The 18,751-nt window shown below is 33.2% G+C and overlaps 2 long non-coding RNA genes across 19 annotated transcripts; both read right to left on the minus strand.

The window, feature by feature from the left end:
- Positions 1–327: 327 nt before the first annotated feature.
- On the minus strand, positions 328–8,738 carry LOC123913851. 15 transcript variants are annotated; one of them, XR_006811738.1, is made up of 11 exons: positions 8,556–8,738; positions 8,164–8,214; positions 7,949–7,995; positions 7,148–7,767; positions 5,404–6,911; positions 5,218–5,313; positions 4,808–4,864; positions 4,675–4,705; positions 1,906–4,264; positions 1,431–1,552; positions 673–1,267 (listed from the first exon to the last, which is right to left on the minus strand). It is a non-coding gene; the product is annotated as an uncharacterized LOC123913851 (long non-coding RNA). The 15 variants fall into 15 exon arrangements; XR_006811734.1 differs by adding an exon at positions 328–403 and having other exon boundaries at positions 869–1,267; positions 1,906–2,680; positions 3,577–5,313; XR_006811737.1 differs by having other exon boundaries at positions 1,906–4,705.
- Positions 8,739–9,494: 756 nt separating this feature from the next.
- LOC123913850 lies at positions 9,495–18,614 on the minus strand. 4 transcript variants are annotated; one of them, XR_006811727.1, is made up of 12 exons: positions 17,935–18,614; positions 16,343–17,843; positions 16,118–16,203; positions 15,924–15,968; positions 15,572–15,829; positions 15,211–15,366; positions 14,936–15,121; positions 14,238–14,358; positions 13,063–13,133; positions 12,865–12,962; positions 12,273–12,329; positions 9,495–10,770 (listed from the first exon to the last, which is right to left on the minus strand). It is a non-coding gene; the product is annotated as an uncharacterized LOC123913850 (long non-coding RNA). The 4 variants fall into 4 exon arrangements; XR_006811725.1 differs by lacking the exon at positions 9,495–10,770 and adding an exon at positions 10,777–11,208; XR_006811726.1 differs by lacking the exon at positions 9,495–10,770 and adding an exon at positions 10,777–11,208 and having other exon boundaries at positions 16,053–16,203.
- Positions 18,615–18,751: the final 137 nt, after the last annotated feature.

The following is an 18,751-nucleotide window of genomic DNA, read 5'->3' on the forward strand; positions in this document are numbered from 1 at the left end:
TCCAACTCGTTTTGCAAGCCCAAGCATGTTCAGAGTGCCCATCACATTTGTTTTTATTGCCCGTAAATTTATTATCAACACATTAGATAATCTCTCAAGGAGCAATATGAAAAGATATCTTTCAAGCAGCGATGCAACAGATATATTCGTTGATGCAGATTGTAGCATTATGAATGTGGGTTCTATGCACTTTTATATGAAGCAGCCAATTTTAGTGATTGTGCAATGAATGGATGTTAAAAGTAAACTCTTCAATTGTTATACAACTATATGAACTACTTGCTAAATAAATGGTATGATTAAACACAAAATAAGACACGATCATACCTTCACAGGATTATATTTGTAGAAAATGCGAGATGGTAAATCTGATCCACCTCAATCATCAAAGGCTCAGTGACATCTACAAAGGAATCAGAATGACAAATTCATCAGCATTACTGAGTTATAAGTAGATTTGAAGGCATGCTGAACATAATATACTTATTACATAATTCATCATTGTAAATGTTCTCAGCTTTCAGAATGGCAGCTGATCAAAATTGTGGCTTTTGTAGCCTTTTAAGTTAGAGAAATCATTTTACAACCTACGTATAAGTGTTCAGAGATGTACTACCAAATGGAACAAAAAAGTAAATTAACATAGTATATTATGAGGTTGTCCTTCAATCCAGTGAAGTAGTTATCAGCAACAACGACCTGATTAAAGATGTTAACGAATGAAATAGTTCTAGCAAGTAATATAGAAAAGGAAGAGAGAATAAGGATAATTGTATTAGGACTTTTAACAAACAGTTGGCATACAATAGAAAACCAGATGTGAATAGAGAGTTTAGGGAGAGAAGTAGCAACAACACCAATCACATACCTACAAAATATCACTACTGCAGTATATATAATTGATTCATGCCTTCACATATTCTTTCCACATGCTATGTGGTGTACGTGTCCTTATTTATTTGCGAGGTGCCTTCGCTTCCGCCGTTTCCGCGTGGTTGTTAGCAATATCCTTTTCATACATATTTTGTGGGCCCTTTCTTTGATTTGCTGACTCATTAGCTGCTTCTAGACCCTCTTCTCTTTGTGGCTTCATTACAATACCCTCCCCATTAAAATTAACCTTGTCCTCAAGGTTGAAAGAAGGAAACTTCTATTGCAAGTCATCAATTGCTTCCCATGTAGCTTCAGACGCAGCATGTTGATCCCATTGAATTAAGACTTGGTGAACTGTTTGGTTGCCTTTGATAACAGTCCTAGCTTGCAACACCTTTATAGGATTTATAATAGGACCACTGTCAGACATGGTCAGAGGCAAAGGCAAATATTGATCTTGCAAAGGTATGTTTCAGACACAGCATGGGAAGCATGAATGCAGAAATGTTCAAATCTAAGTTCAGATTGTCAAATAAGCAATAGTTGAAAATATATACCACAAACAGAAAAATGTATCGCAGAGGTACTCATCTCCAATTTCTTCACTTCGGACATAAAAATTAACATGTTGCAGAGTTTGAGAAAGGACACTTGTGAAATAAACCAAATCCATGTAACCCTGTGAACACCAGACATGTACAACAAAATTACGACATGACAAATAGCTGTAGAAAAAACCAAGAATAAAGAAATAATAGTAGCATAATCCTCCAAACCAATTCGCTGATCCGAATTGCATGGAACACAAATTCCTCTCAAATTAAGCAATTGCCCATTCACCTGGCACATTTCGTTGCATTAATTAAAAGATAAATGAGATGTCTCATCATATTTCAAATGTGTGGTGGAAAACTTCTTTAATTAACCTATTGTCTCATCAAGGCAAACATTGGAATATAAAAGCGAAAATTGGAAAACATGATTTAGTTTATTAATATATCAATTTTACAATCAATCACTTTCTCTGTTTACCTTTCTACCAAATCCTTGATAGTGGGATGTAAAATCATATTGGACAATAATGCACTATTCGGAGTAAACAAGCAGATCATTGAGGAGCTTGCAAGGATTGCTAAGAGATGACCAAATCAAAATCATATCCTCTCCTGCAACACCAAAGAATAAATAACAAATCATAAAATATATGCTCTCAGAATTGATAAAGATTGAAAAAGAAAGAATTTACTAGAGATCACCAAATTAAAACTCTAGGCTCCATGCTCTGAAGAATCCGTGCATTGTAGAAAACATTTTCACCGTTTAATTTGTATGTGTTGCCATTAAAGCAAAGAAATAGAAATGATAAAGAATGACTCATTGAAAAATTATCTGGATATGTTCTACGGTCTTAACCATTTAATCAAGAAATGAAAAATGTTCTACATACACAAAGACTTCATCTTGCTGCAAAATGGATAAACACATATCTCAATCATCCAATGAATTATATCCAAAAAATTTGCAAACAATTCTTCATAAAACAACAGTGAAGAGAGTCAAAAAAAGGATGTCAAACCAACAATTTCCCAAATAATGACAAGAAAATAGAAATAAAAAATTATAACAAAGGAAGTGGCAAATCAACAAGACTATAAAGTGCCAAACCAAGCTTGTCAAGAATTCCTCATCCTTGAGGATGGCAAAGAGATTTACTCTGGAATCGTCACACTCATGCTCCAAGTAGAGGTTCCAAAATAAACCTGAGGCTTGATACTACTCAAATGTTACTGTTTCAAAACACACTGCACTGCAGAAAACAACGTCATTTTTCAATTAACGTATCAAAGCCAGAACCAAATCTAACCTCACAATCAAAAGACCAGAAAAAAAAAAGAACCAGAATACAAAGTCAGAAGATCAAACAAGAGAAAGAAAATTATAACACCAGATGAACTAACATATCAAGAAAATATGCTTTAAATTGAAATATGCAAACCAAAACATGAGGCTCCATGCTATAATGAAAGAACATCAAATTCCTGATAAAAAACACACAAAACTCAACATTACCACATCACATCACCAAAAGACAACTATACCAATCCATAAAAAGTAGATTTAAATAAAAATGACCATTTTTATCCCACATTACATTCATAGGTTATCTACACTATAACAACCACAAGGAACTTATGGAATCAAGAAAGCTAAATTCAAGTGACAGAAACATAAAGAATTCATAGTCATAATAGAAATCACCAAATGCTTTAGAATACAACAATGCAAATATATGCTACAGCTAATTCATAGTCATAATAGAAATCACTAAATATATGCTTTAGAATACAACAATGTGAAACGACAATTATTTAGGCTTCCCCGCTATGACAGACCCATTTGAGACAGAAGATTCATATATCACAAAGGACGAGAAAATAGTGAAAGAATCATCACAAGGGAAGTGGTAAATTAAAAGAACAAGAGAGAGCCAAAACCAAGCTGTCCAGAATTCCTCATCCTTGACACATGCAAAAATATATACTTCAAATCTTGTATGCTTCAATATTCATGCTGCTGATACAAAATCAAAACAAGAAATCCAACACTAGTAGACACACCATAAAAAGAAAAATATGCCCAATCTCAAAACAAGCCAAATTTCTGTTTTATCTCAAGGATGAATTCAATGGATAGTATGTTAACCTGTGCTTGCCTGCCACAAGCCAAATTTCCGGTTTTATATTCCCACATGCCATACCAGAGGAGTCCTAGAGCCACTGTAACAATGACAATATCATTTTAGGAGTACACATAAATAAAAAGATAACAAAGAAAATAACACTAGAAGAATATCATCTCTCCCTAGCCAACTTATCCCCAACAAAGAAATCATCATAACAAACACCTAACCAAGTTGTCCAAAACTCCTAATCCTTGGGAAGGGAAGAGTTACTCCAGAAGCTTATATGCAAAACCACACAGAGTAAAACTGAAGTTACCGATATAGAAACACAAAAACTTCACCACTGGAAGAAATACTAAGTTATTTCCCAAAGATAAAAGGGAGAGTCTGTGATAACCTCTCTCTAAGCTTTCACAAAGGAATCGAGAAGCGTGGATGCTGAAATGGATATAATGAAATGTAAAGAATTCATAATCAGAGAAGAGAAATTCAAATTAAAGCCTAGCAAATATATAACACGGCCATCAGAACATAATGGTTCATGTGTCCTTCTTAATTTGTTCACAAAGGTAAGTAGAACCAAGTGGCAAAGAAACTCATCTCCAATGTTCTACATTTGAGACGGCGAATTGAAAAGGTGTAGTGTGATTGAGAAAGATGAAGACAATTGTAATACGCCAAACCCATGTAAGATTTGCTCGGCCAACACTACATGATACATTTACAAAAAGATTACGCTATGAAAAATAAGTTGTCAATTAATAAACAAGAAGAAAGAAAGAATAGTAGTATAATTCTTCAAACAAAAGTCGCAAATCAACATTATAAAGAGAGGACCACCCAGTTTTCTCAACTCCTCAAGAATCATGTAAACTTTTGCCCTGTCAGAATTCAGATCAAAATGCCAAACATAGAACAAAGTACATGGTAGCAAAATAAACCTGAGGCTAGATGCTACTTAGAATTTTATTGTTTCAAAACACACTACACTGCATGAAACAACGTGTCATATTTTAATTCACATGTATGGCGGTCAAAGACAGAACCAAATCAAAAGATCAGAAAAGAATAAGAATACAAAACATGGAGATCAAACAAAAGAAAGATAGAACCAGTACCAGAAGGAATCAGTGTTCATAAATTACCTTCCTGCAACATCGAAGGAAATAAAATATCAAGAAAATATGCATTGAAAAGCGATGGAGTTATTGAAAACTAAAATATTTAAAAAAGAGAGAAGCAAATCAACACTTGAGGTCTCCGTGACTTGATGAAAGATCAACATTTTTTTGATTTTGATAAACCATACTGCAGAAAAACAGGTTCACGGTTCAATTTGAGTGTAATGTAATCAAAGCCCAAAAATAAAAATCATAAAGAACGAATGATCAAAGAAATTTGATTATGCATCTGTATCTATTATCGTTTTTATTATAATCTCAAATTGTTCCAGATATCCAGAAATCAACTCGCTGCAAAATGGATAAACGAATATCTTAATATTCTTTTATTTATAATAGTTCGACAAATCATATAACAAAAACTATATATATAATCAAATGGGAATTGGAAGAACAATTGGTACAAATCATTAGTAGCACCGATCAATAAAATAAGAACAACAAACTCCAAGACAGAAGCCATTAAGAAGCAAATCAAACCTCAACATATACCAGAGTAACCAAGGAAAAAAGAGTGAGAAAACAGGAGGAGGATAGAACCAGAAGGACTTGTGTGTACATATATTACATCACCTGCTAGAAAAACCAAAGATAAAAATAACAAATAAAGAAATTAATATACACTCTCAGAATCAATAAAGAAATTCTTAAACAAAAAGAATTTACCGATGATCACCAAAATCAAAACTTGAGCCTCTACGCTGTGAAGAACGTTATTTTTCCATCTAGCAACTGTACATAAATCCTCATCTTTAGGGAATGGAGAGGGATAAAAAGATGAAATCTAGAAATCTTAAATGCTTCATATTGACATTCCTAAAGCACAAAAAAGTATGAGAACCTCTGCCTGCCTCAGGTTCGACGAGCACCCCACACATTTACTAGTTATCTCCCCTGTTTCACCCACACAGAAATCTCAACTCAACGAAACTGACAAAAGTAGATGCTGAGTATCAAACGTAGACTGAAACGTAAAGAGTCTTAGAAGAGATAACCAAATTAAAGCCTGCACATGATATGTGACACAATTTTGGATTCTTCCTAACACAGAAGAGTCCCAGACCACTTTAACCAAAATGATATCTTTATAGGAGTATCATCATCATCTAAATCATTAATAACAATTGAAACCACTCAAACCTGTAAAAGAAGACTATATAGAAAACATATCCAACGACCAAATCATCAGACAAACAACACCTACGTCATTACCAAGGCGTCCAAAGTTCTTCATCTCAGGAAGGACAAAGAGTTATTCCAGAATATTGTACTCAGGTTCTGCATATCCTAATGATGAATACTGATAATCTCCCCCAAGCTTGCAGAGAAGAATCAAGAAGCATGATTGCAGAAATGTTCAAATCTAAGTTCAAATTGCCAAATTATGCCCACCAACATCTGACAATATATAACAGAGCAAGAAAAATAACCGCAAAGGCACTTATCTCCAATTTCTCCACTTCAGACAACAAAATTAACAAGTTGCAGTGTGATTGAAAAAGGACACACTTATGAAATACAATAAATCCATGTAACCCTGTGAACATCAGACATGTACAGCAAAATTACACTATTACAAGTAGTTGTAAAAAAAATCAAGAATAAAGAAATAATAATAGCATAATTCTCCAAACCAAGGCGCTGATCAGAATATCATATTTACAAAGAGAGAATAGAGAAATTGAGTCCCAATATAAGAAAACAGACTAAGGCTTGAGTACAAAGAGAATAGAGGAATTGAAAAGTTTACCAAAATATATCTAATGATTTCAAAACACACTACCATGCAGTAAGCTTCACAAAAACTTCAACCAGAGGGTGATAATCATGCATCAAGCTTCGCAAAAAAGAAAAATTCAAATCAGAACTCAAGCGTGTTACCAACAGATTAAAAGCAAAACACCCATCTGTACACGAAGAATTATATCTGAAAAATAAGAGGAATTGGAAGAACAAGTCTATTAAGAATGAAATCGATAATAATATTAATTAAATCATTACAATAAAACCAGCAAACTCCAAGAATGAAACCAACCACAACCAAAATACCAAATTATCAAGCAGAAAACAATAAGAATACAGAACATGAAGAAATTTGATTTATCTATATTGAATCTTTCTTCGTTCTTGTTCATTTTATCAAGTCATTCTAGACACCGAAACTTCTTAGCCCGCTGCAAAACAGATAAACGCATCTCTTGATTACCAAACAAAGTTATATCAAAAAATTATACAAAATCTTGATGAGTAAAAAAAGAGTCAAGAGAAGTTTGATTCTATGAAATTTTGAGAAAAGCAAATCAAGACGTAAATCAAAATCATATACTCTCCAGCAACAACAAAGAATAAATAACAAATCAGGAAATATATGCTCTCAAAATCGATAAAGATTGAAACAAAAAGAATTTACCAGAGATCACCAAATTAAAACTCTTGGCTCCATGTTCATGTCCATTTTATCAACACATTCTAAAAATCGAAACTTCTTAGCCCGCTGCAAAAAGAATAATCGCTTCTCTGGATTACCAAACAAAGAAATAGAAATTATAAAGAATGACTCATTGAAGAAATTTTATTATAAAGAATCACTCATTGAAGAAATTTGATTTATCTGGATGTGTTCTCCGTTCAAAACCATTTAATTTAATCGAGAATCGCAATATGTTCTACATATCCGAAGACTTGAACTCGCTGAAAAATAAATAAACACATCTCTCAATCATCCAATTTAGAATTATATCCAAAATTTAGGCAAACAATTCTTCATAAAACAAGAGTAAAATAGAGCAAAAAAAAAAATGTACGCTAAAACAGCCATTTCCTAAATAATAGCAAGAAAATGGAAATAATAAATTAGAACAAACGAAGTGGCAAATCAACAGGACAAAAAAGTGCCAAACCAATCTTGTCAAGAATTCCTCATCCTTGGGGATGGCAAAGAGATTTACTTTGGAATCTTAAATGCTTCACACTCGTGCTCCAACACAAATCCCAAGGCTGAGCAGAAAGTATGTGAACCTCTTCCTGCCACTAGATCCCAGAAAGCCACACATTATAGGTTGAACGGGAAGTATGTGAACATTCAAAAGAAAAAAATAAGTATTAATGGTAAATCATAGAGGAGAAAATCCAGAAGACAGACAATAAGAATCAGCAGATAAAAAATGAAATGGAAATATTTCACATTACAAGTTGAGGTTCCAACATAAACCTGAGGCTTGATACTACTCAATTTTTATTGTTCCAAAACACGTTGCACTGCAGAAAATCAAACCCAGAACCAAATCAAACCTCAAAATCAAAAGACCAGAAAAAAGAACCAGAATACAAAATCGGAAGATCAAACAAGAGAAAGAAAATTATAACACCAGATGAACTAAAATATCAACAAAATATGCTTTAGAATGAGATAATGCAAACAAAAACCTGAGGCTCCAAGTTATGATGAAAGAACATCGTTATTTTGACAAAACCACACTGCATAAGAATAGGTACACAAAATTCAATTTCTGTCTTACATTCAAAGCTCAAAAATAAAAATATAATAAAGAATGACTCATAAAAGAACATCATTATTTTGACAAAACCACACTGCATAATAACAGGTACACAAAATTCATTTTTTGTCTTACATTCAAAGCTCAAAAGTAAAAATAATAAATAATCATTTTATTTTAACAACGATAGCAAATTTATTGAATGATCAATTATATTAAAAAGAGTACACTAATAAACAAACGAGAATTGGAAGAGCAATCAATTAAAACCCAAACAATTCATAGTAGGTGCAGAACATTAGAATATGAACCAAATCAAACCTCAACATCAGCAGACCAAAGTAACAAAGTAAAAAAAAAAACAGCGAGCCTCTGTCTGCCATGGGTTCCATAGTAAAGCACATATTTATAGGCTCTCTCCCCTGCAACACCCACAAAGAAAACTCACGAACTAACAAAAGTATATGCTTAGTGTAAAAAGACTGAAATGTAAAGATTCTTAACAATTTGCAAGATCATGTAGCCATATTAAATAATACAGAGGAGTTCTTTGGCCACTGTAATGAAGAGGGTATCTTATTAGGTAAAGAAGATTTAGAAAACACCAAGAAAACAACAAAACAGTAAAGAAGATTTAGAAACCTCCCCGGACAAAGTTAAGTTATCCCTAACAAACAAATCATCAGAATCAGGTTTATGCATCCAAGTTGTCCAAAATTCCTCATCTTGGGAAAGACCAAAGAGTCATTCTAAAATCTTCTAAACTTTGTTAGAGTACTCGGGTTCTGAATACACAAAAACTTCAACACCAGCTTGTATGCGATCAAAGAATATAGCTCCAAAATAAAAATAATAAAGAACGACTCATCAAAGAAATTTGATCTGTGTATCTGTAGCCACAAGCCATTATCATCATTCTTATTCATTATCATCAAGAATTGCAAATTGTTCCAGATATAAGCTCACTGCAAAAATGGATCAACGAATATAAGATATTCTTTTTATTTTAACAACGATAGCAAATTTATTGAATGTCAAATTATATAAAAAAGAATGGGCCTCTGTTTGCCATGGGTTCCACAGTAAAGCACATATTTATAGGCTCTCTCGCCTGTACCCACAAAGAAAACTCAGGAACTGACAAAAGTATATGTTGAGTATAAAAAAAAGACTGAAATGTAAAGATTCTTAGAAGAGTTGACCAAATTTCCAACCTATTTGCAAGATCAAGGCCATATTAAATGAATAAATTTTGGGAAGGAAGTATGTGAACCTCTTCCTGCCACTAGATCCCTTGCAAGCCACACATTATAGGTTGAACGGAAAGTATGTGAACATCATAGGAAGAAATAAGTATAAATGGTAAATCATAAAGGAAAAAATCCAGAAGACTAGACAATAAGAATCGACTGATAAAAAATTAAATGAAAGTAATTCGCATTACAAGTAGAGGTTCCAAAATAAACCTGAGAAAACAACTCAAATGTATCAAAGCCAGAAAACAAATCAAACCTCAAAATCAAAAGACCAGAAAAAAGAACTAGAATACAAAATCGGAAGATCAAACAAGAGAAAGAAAACTATAACACCTGATGAACTAACATATCAAGAAAATATGCTTTAGAATGAGATATGCAAACCAACACTTGAGGCTCCGTGCTATGATGAAAGAACATCATTATTTTGACAAAACCACCCTGCATAAGAACATGTACACAACATTCAATTTGATCTATGTATCTGTAGCAAATAGCCATTATCATTCTTATTCATTATCATCAAGAATTGCAAATTGTTCCAGATATCCAAAAATCAGAAATAAGCTCATTACAAAAATAGATCAACGAATATCTCAATATTCTATTTAGTTTTAACAGCGATAGCAAATGTATTTAATGGCAAATTATATCCAAAAGTGTACACATATAATCAAACGAGAATTGGAAGAGCAATTAATTAAAACCCAAACAATTCATAGTAGGCTCAACATCATTAAAATATTAACCAAATCAAACCTCAACATCAGGAGACCAAAGTAACCAAGTAAAAAAAAAACAACAGCGAGTCTCTATCTGCCATGGGTTCCATAACACATTTATAGGCTCTCTCCCCTGTAACACCCAAAAAGAAAACTCAGGAACTGACAAATGTATAGGCTGAGTATAAAAAAAACTGAAATGTAAAGATTCGTAAAAGAGTTGACCAAATGTCCAACCAATTTGCAAGATCATGTAGCCATATTAAATGATACAAATTTGGCTTCCACCAAATACAGACGAGTCCTTTGGCCACTGTAATGCAGAGGGTATCGTTTTAGGTGTACCATCATCATCATCATCATAAATCACTAATCACAACAAAAACAACAAAACAGTAAAGAAGATTTAGAAAACCTCCCCCGACAAAGTTAAGTTATCCCTAACAAACAAATCATCAGGATCAAGTTTATGTATCCAAGTTGTCCAAAATTCCTCATCCTGGGAAAGACCAAAGAGTCATTCCAAAATCTTCTAATCTTTGTCAGAGTACTCAAGTTCTGGATACAAAAACAAATAAATACTTACAACACTGGAAGAAACACAAAAACTTCAATACCCACGATCCATGAATAATTATTCAGGAACAAATACATATACATGTAATAAAAAGACCAATTATATCCCAAGGACGAATCACCATTATCTGATAATTTCGGCCAAACTTGCAAAGAATAATCCCAGCACAGAGGAACTCATCATCAATTGACAAAAAAGTTAACAAGTGTATGGCTTAGGCTTAACAGGCTAAATATGAGTTAGTATCAGGTCTTGACAAATATACACAGATTCTCAAGAATCAAATAAACTAAAAAAAATATACAAGAGGCAATTGTAAGAAAATATATAGTATTGAAGTTAATTAAAAAAATAGTATTAAAGCTTCCCCCCAACCAATTATAATCTCCTCCATAGTTGCACATTCATTTATTGCTCTCCTGTAAATTGAGAGAGTAAATAACAAGAATCAACAAAAAAACAATAAAGTAAAATTAACTTAAAATCCAATAATTGTCACCATATTAAACTTAAACAATTGTTTCAAGTTGCAACACAGAAAGCCAGAATAGTAGTTATAAGTGGTATGCTTCCCCACCTCACAAGGCAGATTTATGGAATTGAGTTAGGTCCAACCCAAACTCTAAAAGAAAATTTAATCACTGCGTTGTCAAAACCTTTTTCACACTTTCATTGCCAAAGGCAGATCTACTCTAAAGTGAGGGTGTGCAAGTACATGTGAAAATTGCACTAGTTACTTAAGCACACCACACCCCTTCAATATTTAACTTTGCACCTGTCTTTTTTCTCTCTTGATGAAAACAGGCCTATTAGGTTCATTATTTGTGCAATTTATTTGTTTTCAAGTGTCTATACTTCTAACAAGCCATACTGGTCAGGATTCAAATAAATTATGCTTATTTAAAATTTTCGTTTTATATATATAATTATAATTGTTAATTAAAGGCAAAAATAGACCCAAAAGCGCTTGGATGAGATGATAAGGGTCTCTTCCATCTTAACCAGAGGTCATGGATTTCTAATTCAGCCCTAGGAATGGCTCAATGTTAACACTCTTGAGGGATAGTTTTGCTACCTATTGTGGTTCTACCTGGCTCAAGGGATTAGTCTCTGCAATTATAGTAAAGAATACCCGATTTACACCAAAATATTAAAGTTAAAAATGTTTGCACCCCTGATCCAGGGTCATGGATACCCCACTGTTCACTACTACGCATTTTGCAAGTAAGTTGGATACCTAAGTTTAAAATATGATTGAACAAATCTTATAGAAATTTGTTTGAGCATGAACTTTCTGGCAATAAAAGATTCATTTTGACGGTTAAAACGATTTAAAAGAAGTACAGTGCAAAGCCACATGAGTATTTTAGACAGGAATTACTTTGACAAAAAAACTCAAATGGTAAACCAAATTGATTATCAAAATTTTCTAACAACATCAGTAAGATAAATGGTGCCATATTATGAAACAAGAAACACTTACCAATAATCCAACTGCCTGTCTAATGTGCTTGAGCTCATCCCAAGATGTCCCAGCATACTGCAAACCCAAGGCAATTTGGTTAGACTTTCCGAAGAAACACTTACCAAGAAACACTTACCAAGAATCCAGCTAGCTGCCTGTCTAATGTGCTTGAGCTCATCCCAAGATGTCCCAGCATAGTGCAAACCCAAGGCAATTTGGTTAGACTTTTAGAAGACACATATTGTTAAACTTAAAGAATGTTAGACTCATGGAAGTATTGATCTGAAAACTGTATGTTCTCCTCTAGGAGAAGTCTCATATAAATACAATGTAATTACATTTGAATCGGCTCAATAAATCTGTAGCTATGAATCTACATTTATTATACAATATATACTAATTAATAGTAGTTACTATTGTCAAAATAACAGTTACAAATGCATAGCATTTGAATTTGCCATTAAGACATTAAACCTATTGACACATATTACCAACCCAAAAGCTATTACAGAGTAGCAATAGGTGATTGCCTAGTTATTATTAAGCGCCTAATTAATTTATGCAATAACTCAATCTATCTAGCACAATACGGTAAACAAAAAATGAATACCTCCTCCTTTGCTTGGCAGCACCACAGCTCCAATTCTGCTAAACCAGCCTTCACATATTCTCCATTGCTGAATGGGCAACAATCACCGTAGAAGAAGACTACCAATCATTTATTAAAAACAGAATGTTAAACATTAAGATCAAAACACCATGACAAACAAAAAAATTATGTCAAAGGATGCATGCAAAAACTACTTACATGTTGAAGAGTTGAACATTAATATATGAAAATGTTTGAGAGAAGATCTTTTGGACAAGGACAGGAGGCACCTAAAACCCAAAACAATATATCATGCAATGTTTTAAGAACCGGACCGGAAGTCGAACCGTTGTGACCACCGGTTTAAGGTTCAATCGGTCGGACCGGTTCTACCGTTATTGAACCGTTTATATTGAACCGTTCATATAATTTTACTATAATAACAAAATATAATAGAATTTTTTTTTTCTACAACAAACTAAGAAAACACAACTTAAGAAAGTAATAAATAAATACTAAATAAAATAAAAATGAATAATACTTAGCTCAACAATAAGCCCAATTTATTAGTGAAAAAAGAACATACTTGACCCAAGCCCATTTACTAAACCCTAAATATAAATATCTAATCTAATCTTAGTATACAATACAAACAATATGTAAAGGTAATGTAATCAGCCGTCACTGTTCATCTTTCTCTTCTCAATCACGTGAGATTTTTTCTTTCTTTCTTTTTCTTTCTTATTTTTTATTGGCACATCCTTTCTTATATCTCTTCTTCAAGCTCAATCTTGTTCTTTTTCTCTCTTTTCTTTCTCTTCTTCAAACAAATCTCTCTCCTTTCTTTTACTTTTTTAAACAAATCAGTTACTTTTATTTGTATAAAAGCAAAGGAAAAGAAAATTGAATCCCTCTGGTCTCTGTATTTCTATGTACAGATCCTTTTACAACTCTGTTAACTAATTATCGTAAAAGACAAAGGCAAATCTTAATCAATTGATAAAAGGAAAAAAAAAATCTTGACAATAAAAAAAGCGTGAAAAGAAAAAAAAAAATAGGGAAAAAAATGTTTTTTTTTTTTTAAAAGCTAGATTCCGAACCGGCCGGTTTTTTAAAACCGCCACCGGTTCAACGGTTTGAGCGGTTCAGGGCGGTTCAGAACGGTTCTAAACGGTTTTTTTTCCGGTTCTACAGACTACCGGTTCTTAGCACTCACCCGGACCGCTGCTGTGTCCGGTTCCCGGTCGAACCGGTCGAACCGGCCGGTCCGGTCCGGTTCTTAAAACATTGATATCATGTATAAGCAATTTTTATAAATAGCATAAACAGGTAGTGTAAAAAAAGTAATTACACGATACTCAAATTGTTAAAAAGCCATAATATTAGTTTCTTACAAAGTTCTCTTTCATAGTATAGAGAATAGTGTTGAGGGATTCAATAATACTCTGCCAATGACCCATGGGAGAATCTTTACTAAAAGATCGGCCAGATCTAAGACTTAGATGTCCTTGGTGCCTGCATATCAGCAATACGAATTGCATGAGTATAGTATTTTAAAAAAAATTATATGCTAAAAAACTTTATTTGAAACTCAATTTTAGACCAAGTGCCAAAACTTAGAAGACCTGAATGCAAACCAGCCTGATACAATGAAAAACTGGAATAACACACCTACCGAAACACACATATAGCAGTACTAGGGACCTAACAACTATATACAACATAATTCTTCCTGTAATTGCTATACAAATCAAAAAAATCCCAAGCATCCTATGGGATTAGTAAACCACAAAGAAATCGAAAATCTGAAACCAGTCCACTTAGCACTTAACCAATTCCAGGATTTCAACTTTACCACCTCTAGAATCTTATGACCATCCGGAGAAAAGACAGGAAACACATCGGAGGACCAGAGTCCTCTTAGAAATTTCTAGAAACAATAAAGTATCTCGAAAAGGCATATATTATATATGGACAAGATATGAACTTAAAAAAATATATATGGAGAAGATATGAGAACTGAGGATTATAATAAGACATTCAACTTTACTTATCCCATTCAGATTCAGTTAAACAATTGTATTCAAAATACCTGGATACATAACGAAATAAATGATGTCAACTCTTTCTTCAAGTTGTCCCGCAAGATACCATATATTTTCTCCACATAGGCTGTGAGCTGTTGCTTGAAAAGCAAAGCAAGATACTTAGCCTCTACTTTGCGTACAACCTCCGATGGGGTAGGAAAGTTGGCAGACGAAGGAGATGACCGAAAACCCTGCAATTCAGGTAAGGCAACAAATAAATATGAAATCTTTTAAGTGTCAAAGGGAGAGTAGATTACAAACACTATAAGATTATTATTACCATAGTCATTCTGCCAAAGAGGGATGTTGGATTTGGTGGTTTTCTAACTGGGGTTGCGTCATTTGAACCACCGGATTTTAAACTTTGTTGGAGCAGAAACAATAGTGCAGATGTATTTGACAGCCAGTAAGCCATGAGATAATTGTCGTCTTGATTCTGGAAAGTAAGCAAGGAAGAAAAAAAGTTATATTGGATAAGGGATCCATTACGTAATTTTAGAATACAAAAAAACAAAAAAATATATTATAAACTTTCACTGAAAATTAGAATCATATATGAAGGATTAATTTTCCTAAAAGCTCAAGTTATTAGGGGAAGGTTCAAAGTACTATACTTGTATATTTCTAAATAAAAAAATTACCTCAATTGCAGAACCAATCATCTGGATAAGGCGATCAAATACACTTGTCCTTTCAGCTTCGAATGATTTCCAGTGAAGACATTTGTAAATGGTGAATGTAGCAATAGGCTTTCCATGATGGAACATAGTAGCATAAAGAACTAGAATATTAGATGTAAAATTTTAAGCACACACATGTTGACGTTTAATGTATGATCTCCTTAATTTGCTATCAGACTCTGTACCAAACTTTTTCACAGGTGTGTTAGTCTGTGTTTCCTGCAAAGAGAGCTCATTTTAGATGTCATTCAACATAACAACTGGCATGCTATAGAAAGAGAATGTAGACAAGAGTAGATATCTATGCACTTACAGTAGCTTTCTGATCTTCTACCAAATGGTGACCATTTTCCAACTTCTGCGGATAAAAATCAATAGCCCAAAAGATTCACACTTGCATACAGAGAATGCAGAAATACATACTTAAGAAAGCACAATTTACCTCATAAATATCAAAATAGTAGCATAAAGAACTGGAATATTAGATGTAAAATTTTAAGCACACACATGTTGACGTTTAATGTATGATCTCCTTAATTTGCTATCAGACTCTGTACCAAACTTTTTTTCATAGGTGTGTTAGTCTGTGTTTCCTGCAAAGAGAGCTCATTTTAGATGCCATTCAACTTAACAACTGACATGCTATAGAAAGAGAATGTAGACAAGAGTAGATATTAACTTAAAAATGACAAGTTATTTCCCAAAGATAAAAAAGGGAGAGTCTGAGATAACCTCTCTCTAAGCTTTCACAAAGGAATCGAGAAGTGTGGAGATGCTGAAACGGATATAATGAAATGTAAAGAATTCATAATCCTGAAACCCACATTATATCCCAATCAGAGAAGAGAAACCCAAATTAAAGCCTAGCAAATATATTACACGGCCATCAAAACATAATGGTTCATGTGTCCTTGTTAATTTGTTCACATAAGTTAAGTAGAACTAAGTGGCAAAGAAACTTATCTCCAATATTCTACATTTCAGACGGCGAATTGAAAAGGTGTGGTGTGATTGAGAAAGATGAAGACTTTTGTAATACACCAAACCCATGTAAAACTTGCTCTGCCAACACCACATGATACATTTACAGAAAGATTACGCTATGAAAAATAGTTTGTAAAATAATAAACAAGAAGAAAGAAAGAATAGTTGCATAATTCTTCAAACCAAGTCGCGGATCAACATTACAAAGAGAGGACCACCAAGTTGTCCCAACTACTAAAGAATCATGTAAACTTTTGCACTCTCATAATTCAGATAAAAAAGCCAAACATAGAACAAAGAAGTAAATCGACTAGACAATAAGAATAGAAATGAAAATAAAAATAATTCACAACCCAAGTACATGGTAGCAAAATAAACCTGAGGCTTGATGCTACTAAGAATATTATTGTTTCAAAACACACTACACTGCAGAAAACAGCGTGTCATATTTCAATTCACATGTATGGCGGACTAAGCCAGAACAAAATCAAACGACCAGAAAAGAATAAGAATACAAAACATGAAGATCAAACAAAAGAAAGATAGAACCAGAAGGAATCTGTGTTCACAAATTACCTTCCTGCAACGTCAAAGGAAATATAATATCAAGAAAATATGCATCCGAAAGCGATGGAGTTATTGAAAACTAAAATATTTTAAAAGAGAGAAGCAAATCAAAACTTGAGGTCTCTATGCCTTGATGAAAGATCAACATTTTTTTGATTTTGACAAACCATGCTGCAGAAAAACAGATTCACGATTCAATTTGAGTGTATGGTAATCAAAGCCCAAAAATAAAAATAATAAAGAACGAATGATTGAGGAAATTTGATTATGCATCTGTAATAGCTATTATCGTTCTTATTCATTATAATCCCAAATTGTTCGAGATATCTGGAAATCAGCTCGCTGCAATGTATAAACGGATATTTTGATATTCTTTTATTTTCAATAGTTTGACAAGTTATATAAAAAAAACTATATGGAAACAAAAAGAATTTACTAGAGATCACCAAATTAAAACTTTACGCTCCATGTTCTTGTCCATTTTATCAAGGCATTCCATCGAAACTTCATAACCCACTGCAAAACAGATAAACACATCTCTCGATTATCAAACAAAGAATTATATCAAAAAATTATACAAAAAATCTTGATGAGTAAAAGAAGAGTCAAGAGAAGTTTGATTGTGAGAAATTATGAGCGCATATCCAGACGTAAATCAAAATCATATCCTCTCCAGCAACACCTACGAATAAATAACAAATCATGAAATTTATGCTCTCAGAATCAATAAAGATTGAAACAAAAAGAATTTACTAGCGATCACCAAATTAAACCTATTGGCTCTGTGCTCTTGTCCATTTTATGAACGCATTCTAGACATCGGAAGCTCTTAGCCCGCTGCAAAACCGATAAACACGTCTCTCGATTACCAAACAAAGAATTATATCAAAAAATTATACAAAACATAATCTTGATGAGTAAAAGAAGAGTCAAGAGAAGTTTGATTCTGAGAAAAGCATATAAAGACTTAAATCAAAATCATATCCTCTCCTGCAACACCTAAGAATAAATAACAAATCATGAACTATATGCCCTCATAATCGCTAAAGATGGAAACAAAAAGAATTTACTACAGATCAACATCATATCCTCACTATCAATTTAATATCATGGTGTGCTCAATATGAAACGTCACAATTAAAGCCTACTTCAATACCAGAGGAGTTTATGGGCCAATGAAAGAGGTCATCATAACAAACACCACCTAACCAAGTTGTCAAAAATAGAGGTGCCAAAATAAAAAAAGAAACGAAAATAATTCACATTCAAAGTAGAGGTACCAAAATAAACCTGAGGTTTGATACTAATCAAATGTTATTGTTTCAAAACATAATGCAATACAGAAAACGTTGTTTTTCGATTAACATGTATCAAAGACAGAACCAAATCAAACCTCAATCAAAAGACCAAAAAAAAAAAGAATCAGAATACAAAACGGGAAGAACAAAACGTCGTTTTTCGATTAACATGTATCAAAGTCAGAACCAAATCAAACCCCAATCAAAAGACCGAAAAAAAAAAGAATCAGAATACAAAACGGGAAGATCAAACAAGAGAAAGAAAAGTATTATCGTCCCTGCAACACCAGAG

This window comes from Trifolium pratense, linkage group LG3, assembly GCF_020283565.1.
Source record: "Trifolium pratense cultivar HEN17-A07 linkage group LG3, ARS_RC_1.1, whole genome shotgun sequence".
NCBI classification, from domain to species: Eukaryota; Viridiplantae; Streptophyta; class Magnoliopsida; order Fabales; family Fabaceae; genus Trifolium; species Trifolium pratense.